Genomic DNA, 17,576 nt, shown 5'->3' on the forward strand with positions numbered 1-17,576 from the left:
ATCCAAAAGTCTACAAGCAAGAAATGCTGGAGAGGGTGTGGAGAAAAGGGAACCCTCTTACACTATTGGTGGGAATGCAAACTAGTACAGCCACTATGGAGAACAGTGTGGAGATTCCTTAAAAAGCTGGAAATAGAACTGCCTTATGATCCAGCAATCCCACTGCTGGGCATACACACTGAGGAAACCAGAAGGGAAAGAGACACATGTACCCCAGTGTTCATCGCAGCACTGTTTATAATAGCCAGGACATGGAAGCAACCTAGATGTCCATCAGCAGATGAATGGATAAGAAAGCTGTGGTACATATACACAATGGAGTATTACTCAGCCATTAAAAAGAATACATTTGAATCAGTTCTAATGAGGTGGATGAATCTGGAACCTATTATACAGAGTGAAGTAAGCCAGAAAGAAAAACGCCAATACAGTATACTAACACATATATATGGAATTTAGAAAGATGGTAACAATAACCCTGTGTACGAGACAGCAAAAGAGACACTGATGTATAGATCAGTCTTATGAACTCTGTGGGAGAGGGAGAGGGAGAGGGTAGGGAGATTTGGGAGAATGGCATTGAAACATGTATAATATCATGTATGAAACGAGTCACCAGTCCAGGTTCGATGCACGATACTGGATGCTTGGGGCTGGTGCACTGGGACGACCCAGAGGGAGGGTATGGGGACGGAGGAGGGTTCAGGATGGGGAGCACGGGTATACCTGTGGCGGATTCATTTTGATGTTTGGCAAAACTAATACAATTATGTAAAGTTTAAAAATAAAATTTAAAAAATAAATAAATAAATAAAGATGAAGGTGGGGTGGTTTCTGGAGGTGTGTCAAGATTAGAGATTCTCTCAGCAAGGTTTTTATGTCTGGGTATGCTGATTTCCTCATGCTGTCTCTCAAATAATCAAGAAATCTTCAGACATAAGCAACACCTTGGCCTTATGAAAGAACCTCATGATATTAGCAATAATTAATACCAACATACATCAAAGGTTTTTGTTCTCCTTTTTTTAAAAAATAGGATTTGACATGATACCTCACATCTCTGACTCTTGGATTAATTAATATAGATTTGGTGGTTTCTAAAAGTCAATGTTGTGAGAAGGCTCAAGAGAGGACCCCAGTGACAACTAGACAGAAAGAGGGGCCCTCAGCCCTACAGCTACAGGGAACTGAATTCTTCTGACAGCCCCATGAGCTTGGAAGAGGATCCTGAGATCCAGAAAGGAATACACCCCACTGATATCCTGATGGCAGCCTTATGAGAACCTGAGCAGGAAACTCAGGATGGTCTACAATAAATAACCAAACTGATCACATGGACCACAGCCTTGTCTGATTCAGTGAAACTATGAGCCATACCATGTAGGGCCACCCAAGACAGATGGATCATGGTGGAGAGTTCTGATAAAACATGGAGAAGGGGATAGTAAACCACTTCATTATTCTTGCCTTGAGAACCCCATGAAAAGGCAAAAAGATATGACACTGAAAGATGAACTCCTCAGGATGGTAGGTTCCCAATGTGCTACTGGAGAAGAGGGGAGAAATAGCTCCAGAAAGAATGAAGAAGCTGAGCCAAAGTGAAAATACACAGATGTGACTGGTGGTAAAACAAAGTCCGATGCTATAAAGAAGAATATTGCATAGGAACCTCTAATGTTAAGTTCATGAATCAACATAAATTGAAAGTGGTCAAACAGGAGATAGCAATGGCACCCCACTCCAGTACTCATGCCTGGAAAATCCCATGGATGGAGGAGCCTGGTAGGCTGCAGTCCATGGGGTTGCGAAGAGTCGGACACGACTGAGCGACTTCACTTTCACTTTTCACTTTCCTGCATTGGAGAAGGAAATGGCAACCCACTCCAGTGTTCTTGCCTGGAGAATCCCAGGGACGGGGGAGCCTGGTGGGCTGCTGTCTATGGGGTCGCACAGAGTCGGACACGACTGAAGCAACTTAGCAGCAAACAGGAGATGGCAAGGGTGAACATTGACATTTTTGGAAACAGTGAACTAAAATGGACTGAAAGGGGTGAATTTAACTCAGATGACCATTATATCTACTACTGTGGGCAAGAATCCCTTAGATGAAATGGAGTAGCCCCCATAGTCAACAAAGAGTCCGAAATGCAGTGCTTGGATTCAATTTCAAAAGCAAGAGAATTATCTATGTTCATTTTCTGGGCTAACTCTTCAATATCAGTAATCCAAGTCCATGCGCCAACCACTAATGCCGAAGAAGCTGAATTTGAATGGTTCTATGAAGACCTACAAGACCTTCTAGAACTAACACCAATATATATATATATATATATATATCCTTTTCATCATAGTGGACTGGAAAGCAAAAGTAGGAAGTCAAGAGACACCTAGAGTAACAGGTGTTGGAGTTTTCTCTCCGGGACTTGGAAACGGCAAACCTGAAAGAACAGCACTTGGACAGTCTCTGCTAGGACTGAAAAGTTTATTTCTGCAGTCGAGCCTTTTTATAGGAACGAGGAACAAAGAGCTTAGAGCATACGGCCAGCAGAGCACGTACGAGGCTAAGACATAATCAGAAAAAATACTTCAAGGAACAGCGCATTCTTAATGACCCATGTATTTATCCATGCCCCATTTTCTCAAGCAGCGTCTTTAACGTTTAATTGTTAAATCTTGGCGCCGAGCATAGCCAAAGGCAGAAAATGTTCTTCGGCAATCGGTACACAATGCCTGGGTACCTCTGGCCCTTCACCATTTTCCCACGGACCTTCTCCTTCAAGGTTATTTTGCACTGTGCCTCCCAACATATCCTCCTTTTGTTTTTAGTTTAAGCACGGCAGCTGCTAGTTGGACTCCGTCGTAGGAGGCACGGAGTTTTGAGTAGAGACATCTGTATAGAATTGTGTAGTGCCATACCAGATAGGGTTCCTACTGTAACAATAGATATTAGACTAAGAATGCCAGCAACAATTCATCCTATTATGTGCTTTGACCTTCTTAAGCCATATTTGAGCAAAACTGAGAGAAATACAGAGTCAGTCCATGGTTCTGTTAGGTTAACAGGAAGCCACAAATCAGATCTTTGCTTGACTATTGCAATGTTGACATAATGATATGAAATAGTATGGTTTAAACACGTATACAAGGCACATGCTGTACAGTTAACAATCTTAGCAGAAAGATCTGTATAGAAATTACCTACAAGAAACATGTATGGGAGGTGCACACAAGATTGGATATAACCTGTACTATTGTATAAAAAGGTAGAGTTTTGAGGTTTTTAAGGCTTTTGCAGTCCCATACACATTGGCAAAGCGCTCCAATGCAGTAGGAATCGTCCACACATGCCATTGCTCAGGTCCTACGGTAGGGGTTCAGACGTTGACGTTTTCTCTTCGGCTTCTCTATGGTCATTGACAAGACCCTTCGCATCAGCTGCGTCACCTGTCGGGGGAGTCTGGTCTCAGGGTCCTTCTCGGTAACGGACATGGCGAAGTGGAACCCAGATTTCTTCTCCATCTGCAAAGACAAGACCGTAACCTCTGCCTAGGAGTCGTAAGATTCCTGGCAACCATTGATTAAACTGCTTATACCATATTGGTGTGTTGGCTTCTAACGGTTTCTTACTGTTTTCCTCTGCAAAATGTCTGCAAGAGTATCAGAACTATCTTTTAGTAAATTTAAAAAATTTAAGGATAAAGAGTTAAAGATAATAACAATTGAGGGTTCATAGGATAAGAAGTGTATCTCCTCTTCCATATTCCCCTTTTCTGTTTTAATAAATGAGTTTTAAGAGTACGATGGGCTCTTTCGATAATTGTTTGACCATGGGGATTGTAGGGTATCCCCGTGATGTGTGTTATATTCCATTCCATTAGAAATGAACGAAAGGAGTGAGAGGTAAATGCAGGCCCATTATCTGTTTTTAAGACCGAAGGTATTCCCATAACAGGGAAGGTGAGTTAAAGTGTGGAAATGGCGTGTTTGTTGGATTCTGAAGAGACAGGCAGTGCCCATACAAAGCCTGAAAATGTATCAATTGAGGTAAAAAGCAAAGAAAACTTTCCTAAGGAGCAATGAGTGAAGTCAGATTGCCAAAGGGAGTTAGGCTGTTGCCCATGAGGATTAATTCCTGAAACTGTGGTACGTAAGTGCAGAAGAGCATAGATGTCATAGGATTTAATGATGTCTCATTTCTTTGAGGGGAATATGGTATTTAGAGTGCAATCTTTTAACATTGGTATGAAGATTAGGGTGTTCGTCCATAGCAGATGTAAAGACAGGAGCTATGAACCTATCAATAGCATCATTTCCTGTTGCCAGGGGGCCAGGTAAACCTGAATGGGCACGTATATGTGCAATGAAGAAAGGTTCCATATGTGATCGAATTAAGGCTTGAGTCTTTGAAAAAAGAATATATAATTCTTTATCTAGGTTGTATAGAAAGGTGGTAACAAAATCGGGGAAAAGGGAAGCAAGGTATTTGGAATCAGTATATACATTGCAGTATATACTGCAAGGAGAACCAATCAGTCCGTTCTAAAGGAGATAGCCCTGGGATTTCTTAGGAGGGAATGATGCTAAAGCTGAAACTCCAGTAGTTTGGCCACCTCATGCGAAGAGTTGACTCATTGGAAAAGACTCTGATGCTGGGAGGGATTGGGGGCAGGAGGAGAAGGGGACGACAGAGGATGAGATGGCTGGATGGCATCACTGACTCGATGGGCATGAGTCTGAGTGAACTCTGGGAGTTGGTGATGGACAGGGAGGCCTGGCATGCTACGATTCATGGGGTCCCAAAGAGTCGGACACGACTGAGCAACTGATCTGATCTGATATACATTGAAGGATAATGGTTGAAGAGACAAAAGAGCATATAAAGCATATAATTTAATTCTTTGTCTTGAAGAATAGGTAGTAGGTAATTTCTCTTTGATATCAGGGCTGACGATCCCAGCTATGCCTTTCTTGTTGCCATCAATGAAACAGGTAGGTGCATTTGAAATAGGCTGGGACACAATGATATTAGTTACTATAAATTTAGTAAATTGTAGGAAGTTCCATAATTTTCCTTTTGACAAATGGAATGAGATAACATTTTGAAAATCATTTAATGCTATTTGCATGGTCATATTATATTGTAAGGCAATTTGTAATTCCTTTTTTGTCAAGGGGACATGTACTGCATAAGGATCAAATCCAGTTAAGGTTTGTATATGGGTCCTTCTTGATACAATTATTTGCCCTATTTTCTTAATGTATGATACTATTTTCTTTGACTGTTTAGTATGTAGATATACCCATTCTATTGGGCTGTTTTGAGCTATGATTGCAGTAGGTGAATGTTTGGTGGGAAATATATATAAATAGACCAGTTGGGTATGGTCCAGCCAAGTTGAGAAAGATTGCTGAATGCGTTTTTCAATAATTTTTAATTCTTCTTTTGTTTCTTTTGTTAGTTGTCTAGGACTATTAGGGTCAGGAGGCCCCTATAAAATTTAAAATAAATTTTGTAATGCATAGGTGGGAAGGCCAATAGATGGCCGAAGCCAATTAATATCTCCCATCAATTTTTGAAAATCATTTAATGTGCATAGAGAATGTACAGAGATTTGAGTTTTTTGAGGTTTTATCTTAGATTCTTCCATAATATGTCCTAGGTAATTAAAGGGTGCTTTCAGTTGAATTTTATCTGGCATAACAAGTAGGCCATGATTTTGAAGAGTGGTAGTGACTTCATCATATAACTGTTATAAACAAAGTTCAGATTCCATGGAGAGTAGTAAATCATCCATATAATGAATTATGAAAGCAGTAGGATATTTATCTCTAGCAGGTTGTAATAAAACAGATATGAGATATTGGCAAATAGTAGGAGAGTTCATCATTCCCTGAAGTAAAACCTTCCATTGAAATCTTTTAACAGGAGCCATGTGATTTATAGAAGGAACTGAAAAAGCAAATGTTTTCTATTTTTAGGATGCAAAGATACAGTAAAAAAAAAAAAAAAAAAAAACAGTCTTGTAAATCAATAATAATTATAGATTAGCCTTTCAGTACCATGGAAGGGGAGGGCAATCCAGGTTGTAATGGCCCCATAGGAATCATAGTATTATTAACATTTCTTAAATCTATCAATATTTGCCATTTTCTTGATTTTTTTTATATAAAAATGGGAGAGTTCCATGGGAAAAATGAAGGCTCTATGTGATTTTTCTGTAATTACTCATTCATTAATTATGTGAGAGTTGCCAACTTTTCTTTAGTCAGGGGCCACTGAGGTGGCCCATACTGGGGCATCAGATTCCCAATCGAGAGGCAGCAGTGTTAACTCAATGGCCCCCATCAAAAAAGGCTCATTTAGAGAAATTGTGGCTTTTGTTTGTTCGAGAAAAATCCCTTCCTCATAAATTAATAGGGATATTTGTAATATATGGTTTAATATAAGCTACAATTTGATTAGGACCATAAGCTTGTAAATAGGATGTATTGACGAAAGTTTGTGTAGCATCAGCCTTATTTATCCCCAATAGTCTGGAAGGAGCCATAGTCTTACCCCATTCAAGGGGCCATTCTTCAGTTCTAATAATGGAAATGTTGGCTCCTGTATCCAATATATCTGTGAAATTTTTTCCTCGTATCTTTAGTGTAAGGATAGGCTTTTGATGTTCCTTTAATAAGGTAGATAGTGTGGTGGTAAGATTGGTGCTATCAAAATCTCCCTGCCTAATTTTATCAGATGTCCTCATTGGTTTGACATATGACAAAAGTAATAATTGTGCAAAGTGTTCCCCTTTTTGTAGATACATTTTTCTTGATTTTACAATATTAACCATGACATGTATCTCTCCTTCACAATTTTCATCTATAACTCCAGTCAACATTATTAAACCTTTCATTGTATAGCTGTTATGTCCCAAAATTAGTCCAAATATTCTGAGTGGGATCAGACCATAATATCCAGTGGGGATTTTATGAGGATTGTATAATTCTATTAATTCCATATCAAAAGGACTAGGTATATCAATGCAAGCACTCTTAGATGTAGTTGTTTGCAGTGTCATAATGTTGGGTCCTCCTTTTGTAGTGGGGCTAGAGGATAGCCCCTTTATTAGTTTCCCTGTCGTTTTTGTTGTGCCTCTGGTGTCAATGTGTTTCCATCCTTATTGAATTTGGAATAACATTTATTCAACTAATGGAATCCCCTTTTACACTTTGGCAAATTCTTGGGGGCCTTTTTTAATTAGAAGTATTATTATTTTTAGCTGTCTGCATTGGCATGTGGCATTGTTTTTTCATATGGTTGGCCTTCTTGCAGTTAAAACATTAACATTAGCAGCCTTTTGCATATTAAAAGTTTCTAGTGCCGTTAATTTTGTTCTATGGGACATAGATTTGATATCTCTATAAGCTTTCAGATATTCCATAAGAGAACTAGTTTCTGGAATTGGCCTAAGCATGGATTGACATTCTTCATTAGCATTTTCAAAGGCAAGTTGCTTTAAAATAATATTTTGTAAGGTTTCATCTTTGATAGATATTTTTATGGCATTCTTTAATTTTTCTATAAATTGGGTATATTCTTCTTCATGTCCCTGGGTAATCTTGACAAATGAAACATCAGAGTTAATATTATCAACCTTTACCCACGCTCTGTAAGAAATTTCTCTAATGAAATGTAACATCTGAGGGGTAATATTAGCTAATTGCGCAGTCATATCAGCCATGGTTCCCATTCCAGTAAATATATCATAAGTTAAATTGGCAGGATTACTATGAGATTGCTGGTCAATCATCATTTGTTGGGCTTTTTTGTTAACCTATATTTGCCATTGAAGTAATTGTTGAGGATTTAGAATCATCTTTGCTACTTGAAAAAAAAAAATCATATGGTATCCAATGATCAGCCCATCCTCTGAGGAATTCTACACAGTAAGGAGAAGTAGGTCCACATAGAGTGCATGCTTTCTTAAAGCTAGATAACATATCAAAATCTAAACCAGCCTAAGCATTTTGGCCTTGGGCAGGCTGATCAAACTGTATTGGGAAAGCGAAAGCACAAGTATCTCCCAAGGAAGAGTGAAATGATTAGAACAGGCAAACTTAGCAATTGCTGCTACAGGCGGAGAGGAAGGAAAAACCTCAGATTTGGGCTGTTCGTTGAATGAAATGACCTCTGCTCTAAGAGGTTTCAGTTTTGATACATCCTGGATAAATATGTCTCCAAGCTGTTTTTCTAAGGATTGTGTTTGATTGAGCATAACATTCTTATATTTCAAAGCACCTTGCATATCTTGTTCCTTAAGCTCATATTCATGTAAAGACTGAACAGTTTTTACTTCCAAATCAACATTATGCCCTTCAATTTGTTCTGTGATAGCCCGTTTGAGTGACCATGTAACCCACCATTGATGGGGAATATGGACTCCTTGCCAATATGTTTGCAAAACATTATTCTTAACCCTTTTCCATATGTCTAGATTGAGTGTCCCCTCTTCTGGGAACTATGAATTATGTTGCAGTAAAATATGATAGCAGTCATTCAACTGATCTCTTGAAACATTAATACCATTTTGTTTCAGAAAGTGAAAGGAATCTTACTGCTATGTTGTCCCATCCTGCTTACCTCTTTCTGCAGGGCTCACCGCTTTGTTCAGTCTTCCTATCAAGTCCCTGTTCTTGGCGCCACTTGTTGGAGTTTTCCCTCCGGGACTTGGAAACGGCGAACCTGAAAGAACAACACTTGGACAGTCTCTGCTAGGACTGAAAAGTTTATTTCTGCAGTCGAGGCTTTTTATAGGAATGAGGAACAAAGAGCTTAGAGCGTACAGCCAGCAGAGCATGTACGAGGCTAAAACATAATCAGTAAAAGATACTTCAAGGAACAGTGCATTCTTAATGACCCATGTATTTATCCATAACCCATTTTCTCAAGCAACGTCTTTAATGTTTAACTGTTAAATCTTGGTGCCAAGCATAGCCAAAGGCAGAAAATGTTCTTCAGCAATCAGTACACAATGCCTGGGTACTTCTGGCCCTTCGCCATCTTCCCACGGACCTTCTCCTTCAAGTCTATTTGCACTGTGCATCCCAACAACAGGCAAGTTTGGCCGTGGAGGACAAAATGAAGCAGAGCAAAGGTCAACAGAGTTTTGCCAAAAGAACACACTGGTCACAGAAAAATCCCTCTTCCAAAGACAAAAAAAATGACTCTACACATGTACATTATCAGATCGGCAATGCTGAAATCAGACTAATTATATTCTTTGCAGTCAAAGATTGAGAAGCTCTATACAGACAGCTAAAACAAGACCGGGAGCTGACTGTGGCTCAGATCATGAACTCCTTATTGCAAATTCAGACTTATACTGAGGAAAGTAGAGAAAACCACTAGACCATTCAGGTATCTTATGATTATACAGTGGAAGTGACAAACAAATTGAAGGAATTAGATCTGATAGACAGAGTACCTGAAGAACTATGGATGGCGATTTGGGAAATTGTACAAGATGTGGTGATCAAGACTATCCCTAAGAAAAGGAAATTCAAAAGGGAAAAATGATTATCTGAGGATGCCTTAGAAAGAGCTGAGAAAAGAAGAGAAGTGAAAGGCAAAGAAGAAAAAAAAAAAAGATATATCCATTTGGATGCAGAGTTCCAAAGAATAGCAAGGAGCAATAAGAAAGCCTTCCTCAGTGATCAATGCAAAGAAATAGAGAAAACAATAGAATGGGAAAGACTAGAGATCTCTTGAAGAAAATTAGAGATACCAAGGGACATTTCATACAAAGATGAACACAATAAAGGAGAGAAATGGTATGGACCTAAAAGAAGCAGAAGATATTCAGAAAGGTGGCAAGAATACATAGAAGAAATATACAAAAGAGATCTTAATGGTCCAGATTATCACAATGGTGTGATCACTCACCAAGGGCCAGATATCCTGGATTGTGAAGTCAAGTGGGCCTTAGGAAGCATCATTACAAACAAAGCTAGTGGAGGTGATTGAATTCCAGCTGAGGTATTTCAAATCCTATAAGACCATGCTCTTAATGTGCTGCACTCAATATGCCAGCAAATTTGGAAAACTCAGCAATGGCCACAGGACTGGAAAAGGTTAGTTTTAATTCCAATGCCAAAGAATGTTCAAACTGCTGCACAATTGCACTTATTTCACATGCTAGCAAGGTCATGATCAAAATTCTCCAACTAGGCTTCAACAGTACATGAACCAAGAACTTCCAGATGTGCAAGCAGGATTTAGAAAAGGCAGAGAAACCAGAGATCAAATTGCCAACATCTGTAGAATCAGAGAAAAATTAAAAGAGTTCCAGAAAAACACCTACTTCTGCTTCACTGACTAAGTCTTTGACTGGGTAGATCACAACAAATTGTGGAAAATTCTTAAAGAGATGCAAATACCAGACCACCTTACGTGCCTCTCGAGAAATCTGTATGCAGATCAAAAAACAACAGAACTGGACATGGAGCAACAGACTGGTTCCAAATTGGGAAAGGAATACATCAAAGCTGTTTATTATCACCTTGCTTATTTAACTTATATGCAGAGTACATCATGCAAAATGCCAGGCTGGATGAAGCAAAAGCTGGAATAAAGATAGCCAGTAGAATATCAATAACCTTAGATATGCAGATGACACCAACCTTATGGCAGAAAGTGAAGAGGAAATAAAGAGCCTCTTGATGACAGTAAGAGAGGAGAGTGAAAAAACTGGCTTAAAACTCAACATTCAAGAAATGAAGATCATGGCATCCAGTCCCATCACTTCATGGCAAATAGATGGGAAAACAATGGAAACAGTGACAGACTTTATTTTGGGGGGTTCCAAAATCACTGCAGATGGTGACTGCAGCCACAAAATTAAAAGACACTTTCTCCTTGGGAAAAAGCTATGACAAAACTAGACACCATATTAAAAGCAGAGATATTACTTTGCTGACAAAGATCAGTCTAGTCAAAGCCATGATTTTTCCAGTAGTCATGTATGGATGAGAGAGTTGGACCATAAAGAAAGCTGAGTGGTGTAAAATTGATGCTTTTGAACTGTGGTATTGGAGAAGACTCTTGAGAGTCACTTGGACTGCAAGGAGGTCAAACCAGTCAATCCTAAAGGAAATCAACCCTGAATATTCATTGGAAAGACTCATGCTGAAACTGAAATCCGATACTTTGGCCACCTGATGGGAAGAACTGACTCACTGAAAAAAATTCTGATGCTAGGCAAGGTTGAAGGCAAGAGGAGAAGGGGTTGACAGAGGATGAGATGGTTGGATGGCATCAGCGACTCGATGGACATGAGTTTGAGCAAGGTCCAGGAGTTGGTGATGAACCAAGAAGTCTGGCGTGCTGCAGTCCATGGGGTCGCAAAGAGTAGGACACGACTGAGCGGCTGAACTGACCTGAGCTGATTTGGAGAGACGCACTGAAAAAAATATGAAAAATAAAAGCAGTGTGGAGAGGATATGTCCTATTTCTTGTTTTTGCTCTCAAGTGGTCTCTCTTTTAAAAAGTAATCATGATTGTGGATGGTGGTACTCTTGTTCTTTTAAGTACTTATTTAGCAAAAGACAGCAAGCTCATAGATACAGAGGACAGATTTGTGTTTGGATTGGGTGTCATAGGTGAATTCGAGCTTTTTTGTTAATTTTGGTTTAAATAAGTCAAATCGTTCTTTGAAAAAAAAATTACATCATTTACGCAAAATCTGTCCCGTCAGTGTTAACTCTATCTCCAGAGATGCCAGCTGAGACTCACATGGGACCTTTGTCAATGTCTGCTGTGACATGACATTTACTGCTTGCCAATTCTTGGCCCATTCCAATTCCCAACCATCATTGTTCTGAGATAATTTTCACAGAGTGCAAGAGGGAACAGGGAGAAGAAACTCATTCAGGAGGAATCATTCCTAAGGCATCTGGATACAGATGAGATCTCCTCCTATGTGCATGTCATGCAGACTTCATGTAGATACAAAGGGATGGGACTGGGTTTCTAGTGAGAAATTTAGTCTCTTCACTTCTGCTTGGTCTGTATGGAGCAGTTCCCTGGTTACTTCCCCAGATTTGTGACTGGTTGGCTGTGCAAGGGAGAGAGGAGGGAAATCAGCTGAAAGGGCAGCAGCATCCCTTTGTCAAAGGCCCTGGGAGGGGAGGGGCAAAGGGGGTTGAGTGGGACAGGGGAGAGTGAGTCATTTCTCTCCACTGACTGCAAACTCCACACTCACAGCTCACATCTCTCAGGAATCCAGAGGCCTCTTTGCCACAGTGGTGGATAGTTTCTTCCTGATGCTCTTTGCCATCATGAAGTGAAGTGAAGTGAATGAAAGTCGCTCAGTCATGTCTGACTCTTTGCGACCCCATGGACTGTAGCCTGCCAGGCTCCTCTGTCCACAGAATTATCCAGGCAAGAATACTGGAGTGGGTAGCCATTCCCTTCTTTAGAGGATCTTCCCAACCCTGGGATAAAACTCAGGTCTCAGGCATTGCAGGCAGATTCTTTACCATCTGGCCACCAGTGAAGCCCATCATAAGTCTGCTCATTTTGTCCTACATTATTTATCTGTTCTAGGGGCCTGCAGAGGCGGCGTGGAGTCCACAGCTTGGGGAGGGGCGGGGAAGATGAATCTGACTGGCCTAGAATCCTGCTTGGGGATGCACCAGTGAGTTTTTGCTTCTGGTCACTGTTTTAAGTATTGATTGAAAAACAAAACTGTAAAAAATCTTGTTTTCCTATTTTTTCCTCAGATGCATTAATATAGCATTTCTCAGACTACTCTGAAAAGTTTAAAAGGAACCAACTTCTTTCTTAAAGACCTAAATTAAAATGTAATTTTTGGGAGGGGGATTCAGGATTGGGAACACATGTACACCCGTGCTGGATTCATGTTGATGTATGGTAAAAACAATACAATATTGTAAAGTAATTAGCCTCCAATTAAAATAAATTTAAAAAAGTAAAATGAAAAATAAAACCATAAACATGAAGAATTTTTCGGTAGAATGAGTTTGGAACAGTGTACAGGGCAGGGAGAGGACTATTAATTCTCAGCTTTTTCTTCAAGGTGGGTGCTCAAAAAAAGTTCGAAATCCTATACCAGTCTCTCCCTCCTCATTGTAATTTTTACCTCTGAAATTCCCAAGGACACACTATTCTTGATCAGCAATGAATAACATTGGGATCTTAGGCTGTCAAGCTTTTCAATCAAGCTGTCCAGGAGGCCAGTGATGAGGATTTTTCCCACTCATGTTCAAGTTTCCCTCTCATGAGATGAGTCCACAGGCACCGCCATCTGTGGCCACCACCCCGCCTGCTTGGCAGGGGCAGCAATGTCTTCGCATGCCCCACTGAGCAAGCCTGCTGTCTCTGCCCACAGGCATGTTGCCCCCAGGACCACACGAGGCCAGGCTGCTCTGGACTGCCTCGGGGCATTTGAGGGATCCCAGTACTCCATGAAAAAAAGTGGATGATGTTCCTGCTGCTCTCTGAGTCATGCGTCTGAACCTTATGCAGAAGTTTCCCTACCTAGGGCACCTGGCTCAGGAGGCTGGGTGGAGAACCAGGCAGTTACAGCCACCCTGGAGCAGAAGAGGAAGAAGAAGGTCAAGATCTATTTCCACAAGAAGCAGCAGCTCATGAGGCTATGGAAGCAGGACAAAAAGAACAGAGAAGGAAATCTACAAGTTCCCAGAGATCCTCAATACCCATGGATCCTACTCTGGGCACTCAATAAAACAGACTGCTTATTCCTTTTTAAAAAATAAAACCCCAAAACTGTCCATGAGCTCTTCAGATAACCTAGTAGCAGGTGTGTGGCATCCCATCCCATCTCTTCATGGCAAATAGATGGGGAAACAGTGGAAATAGTGACAGACTTTATTTTGGGGGGTTCCAAAATCACTGCAGATGGTGACTGCAGCCATGAAATTAAAAGATGCTTGCTCCTTGGAAGAAAACCTACGACAAACCTAGATGGCATATTAAAAAGCAGACATTATTTTGCCAACAAATGTCCATCTATTCAAAGCTATGGTTTTTCCAGTAGTGATGTATGGATGTGAAAGGTGGACTATAAAGAAAGCTGAGTGCTAAAGAAGACTCTTGAGAGTCTTGCAAGAAGGTCCAACCAGTCCATCTTCAAGAAAATCAGTCCTCAATATTGATTGGAAGGACTGATGCTGAAACTGAAACTCCAATACTTTGGCCACCTGATGCAAAGAACTGACTCCTTGGAAAAGACCCTGATTTTGGGAAAGATTGAGGGCAGGAGGAGAAGGGAATGACAGAGGATGAGATGGTGGGATGGCATCACCGACTCGATGGACATGAGTTTGAGCAGGCTCCAGGAGTTGGTGAAGGACAGGGAAGCCTGGCATGCTGCAGTCCATGTGGTCACAAAGAGTCAGACACAATTGAGCAACTGAACTGACTGAGATGGGGAAAAGTGGAAACAGTGACATATTTATTTTCTTGAGCTCAAAAATCACTGCAGACAGTGACTGCAGTCACAGAATTAAAAGATGCTTACTCCTTGGAAGAAAAGCTATAACAAACCCAGACAGCATATTAAACAGCAGAGACATCACTTTGCAGACAAAGGCCCATAGACTCAAAGCTATAGTGTTTCCTGTAGTCACTTACAGATGTGAGATTTAGGCTGCAAAGAAGGCTGAGGGACAAAGAATTGACGCTTTTCTAATTGTGGTGCTGGAGAAGACTCTTGAGAGTCCCTTGGGCTGCAAGGATAAAACCAGTCAATCCAAAAGGAAATCAACCCTGAATATTTATTGGAAGGACTGATGCCATAGCTGAAGCTCCAATACTTTGGCCACCTGATACGAAGAGCTGTCTCATTGGAAAAGACATGATGCTGGGAAAGATTGAAGGCAGAAGGAGAAAGGGATGACAGAGGATGAGATGGTTGGATGGCATCACCGACTCAATGGACATGACTTTGATTTAACTCCAGGAGCTAGTGAAGGACAGGGAAACCTGGAATGCTTTTAGTCTATGGGGTCACAAAGAGTCTGCTTAGGGACTGAACAATGACGACAATGGGAAAAACATCCTGTTCATTGCTCTAAACCATGTGTTACTGTAAAAATACATAGACCTCACCATTTTAGAAACACCTACCACTTCTTTCAGAGGAGATATCTCCAAGCCCTGTATTGAAAGGAAATTATTATTTTAAGCTTAGAGAAGGATCATGAAGTACATAAACAGTTTGAATATAGAGATTATCTGTGATAAATTTAAAGAGGAACAGAATGATTCAGGGTAGTTTTTTAAGATGGTCAGACTGCAAAGAAAATACTCTGAGGAAGTCAGGCTTCAGTAGTCACAAACTTCAAATGGAAGAGCTAGATTAAATGGTAACCAAGCTCTCTTGTAGCCCTGACAGTATATGCATTCAGGACTTTTTGACATGGCTGTGTAGTTTTACAATTTGTGAGTGCTTTTGTAGCCTTCATGCTTGGGATGTGAAATAATTAATGGAAAAGATTTGGCCAACCGCAGCTAGAGGGGAGTTGATGGTGGCATACACACACACACACACACACACAGACACACACACACACACACACACACACACACACAAGTATCAGAGCCTATGTTTCCATGCAGCAGAGGTTTTTCTCAGCTGAACTCAACATGGAAACTAATTCATTCTGTTAAAAAAGGGAGGGAGGTATATAAACCAGCCCACCACAGTGCTGGGACAGCACAGAGACCACAGCGATGGAATGCCCAGGATGTAAAGGAAGTCATAAAGTAGGTAAGCAAAGAAAGAGAGACAGAGTGGGGGGAGACCCTTCCTGAAGGTAATAAATAACTGGAGAGGAATTCCATAGGGTGTACTAGAGGAAAAAATCTTTATAAAGAGTCAAGAGGCTCCCTTATTAATGCCACGTATTCTGTGCCATTACAGATGTGAAACCTGGTAACTTCCTGCACTGACATTCAAGGCCAGGAAACAAGGGAGCCCCAGCACAGAACAGAACAGAACGGGGCTAAGGAAAGGTTTTGACAGCCCCTGGAGGGCAGAGAACACTGGACCGGACTTGGGCAGAGAGGGCCCCCCTCAGGCCCGGCTGGGTCCTTATTAGACCCACAAGGCCTATCTGGGGCAGGGAGTTGAGCCTTTAAGGTTTCCACAGTCTGTTCATTTTAACAAAGCTCCTCGTGTTTATAATGCTCCAGATTAAAGATCTCCTCCAGATATTGGTACAGGGCACTGTACTGTTTGTATAACCTGAATTTTCAGTACTCCCCAAGCTTTGTGTCTGGAGAAAACATGAGAGCACCCTGTCTTCCTCACATTGCCTTCAGCAGGCTTCCTTCTCCACTTTTCACTTTTACAGACCTGTTCTCATTCCATCCATGGGGAACGCAAAGGCACAAGGCTGAGGGTTACAAGTGAGGGAAACTGAGGCACAGGGATGCTAACTGGTTTGTCCAGCGTCGCCATATCTGAAACATAGAGCCCACCAAGATAAGCTAAAATGTAACTCTTCTGACACCCAGTGCGTCAGTCAAGTTTTGCTAAGGGGACTTCCCTGGAGGCCCAGTGCTTAACAACCCACCTGCTCAGCTGCAGGGGACCTGCAGGGGACGCAGCTGAGATCCCTGGTTGGGGAGATAAGCTCTCACATGCCTCGGAGCAATGAAGCCTGTGCGCGGCAACTGCTGAAGCCCTCACATTCTGGAGTCCACGCGCCACACGAAAGATCCCTCATGACACAACAAGAGACAACAGTGAAGGCCTGACAAATAAATAGACTTTTTTTTTTTTTTTTTTAGGTTTAAGGTGCTATGCGTTGGCACTGGGGACACAAGGATACACTAGGCAAAACCTCGACTCTGGAACTCGGGATCTCAGAGGAGATAAACGAGCAGCAACTTCCCACATGACTTGGCTCGGGCTATGATGTTTGTAAGTCTAGGGCAGTGCCCACAACCAGGTACAGCTTTGCTCCTCAAGAGACATTTGGTGGTGCCTGAAGACATTTCCGGTTCTCACAACTCGGGAACTGCTACTGGCATCTCCTGGGTAGAGCAAAGAATGCTGCTAAGATTCATCAATAAACAAGACAGCCTCCCACAGCAAAGAGCTATCCAGCCGCAAATGTCCAAAGAGCCTAGGTTGAGAAACCCTAGCATAGAGCAGTATAGGGATACAGTGTAAGGAACTCAACTCCGCCTGGTCCTAAGATGGTGGAAGATTTATCAGGGGAGCAGGTGATGCTTGAAGTTTCAGGAAAAATGAGTAAATAGCATCCCGAGTATCCAAAAGAACCAATAGGTGAGAGTCACATGAAATAGTCTATTGCACAGATATCTGTAATTTGATCTAAGCTGAAGGTGACTCTTCAATGAAGTGGAACCATTGATGGTATTAATCAGAGAGGTGTCAGCTCATGCACTCAATAGTTTGTTATATTAGTGTTGAGCAGAAGATCTCAAACTTCATTTGGGGTATGAATAAAAAATACAGATTCCAGATCTACCAACATACACACACATGCACAAATATCCTGATGCAGGAACACAGTAG

The 17,576-nt window shown here is 41.2% G+C and overlaps 1 long non-coding RNA gene and 1 other non-coding gene across 2 annotated transcripts; one reads left to right on the forward strand and one right to left on the reverse strand.

Annotated features, from left to right (window-relative positions):
* Positions 1 to 2,465: 2,465 nt before the first annotated feature.
* On the reverse strand, positions 2,466 to 10,602 carry LOC147352768 (uncharacterized). The gene is made up of 2 exons (XR_015146957.1): positions 8,627 to 10,602; positions 2,466 to 3,519 (listed from the first exon to the last, which is right to left on the reverse strand). It is a non-coding gene; the product is annotated as an uncharacterized LOC147352768 (long non-coding RNA).
* A 2,633-nt stretch (positions 10,603 to 13,235) lies between these two features.
* LOC147352769 (small nucleolar RNA Z195/SNORD33/SNORD32 family) lies at positions 13,236 to 13,320 on the forward strand. Its single transcript, XR_015148513.1, has one exon. It is a non-coding gene; the product is annotated as a small nucleolar RNA Z195/SNORD33/SNORD32 family (small nucleolar RNA).
* The last annotated feature ends 4,256 nt before the right edge of the window (positions 13,321 to 17,576 follow it).

This window comes from Bos grunniens, chromosome 19, assembly GCF_055505025.1.
Source record: "Bos grunniens cultivar Pamir isolate PY7600 chromosome 19, Bosgru_T2T1.0, whole genome shotgun sequence".
In the NCBI taxonomy this organism is placed as follows: Eukaryota; Metazoa; Chordata; class Mammalia; order Artiodactyla; family Bovidae; genus Bos; species Bos grunniens.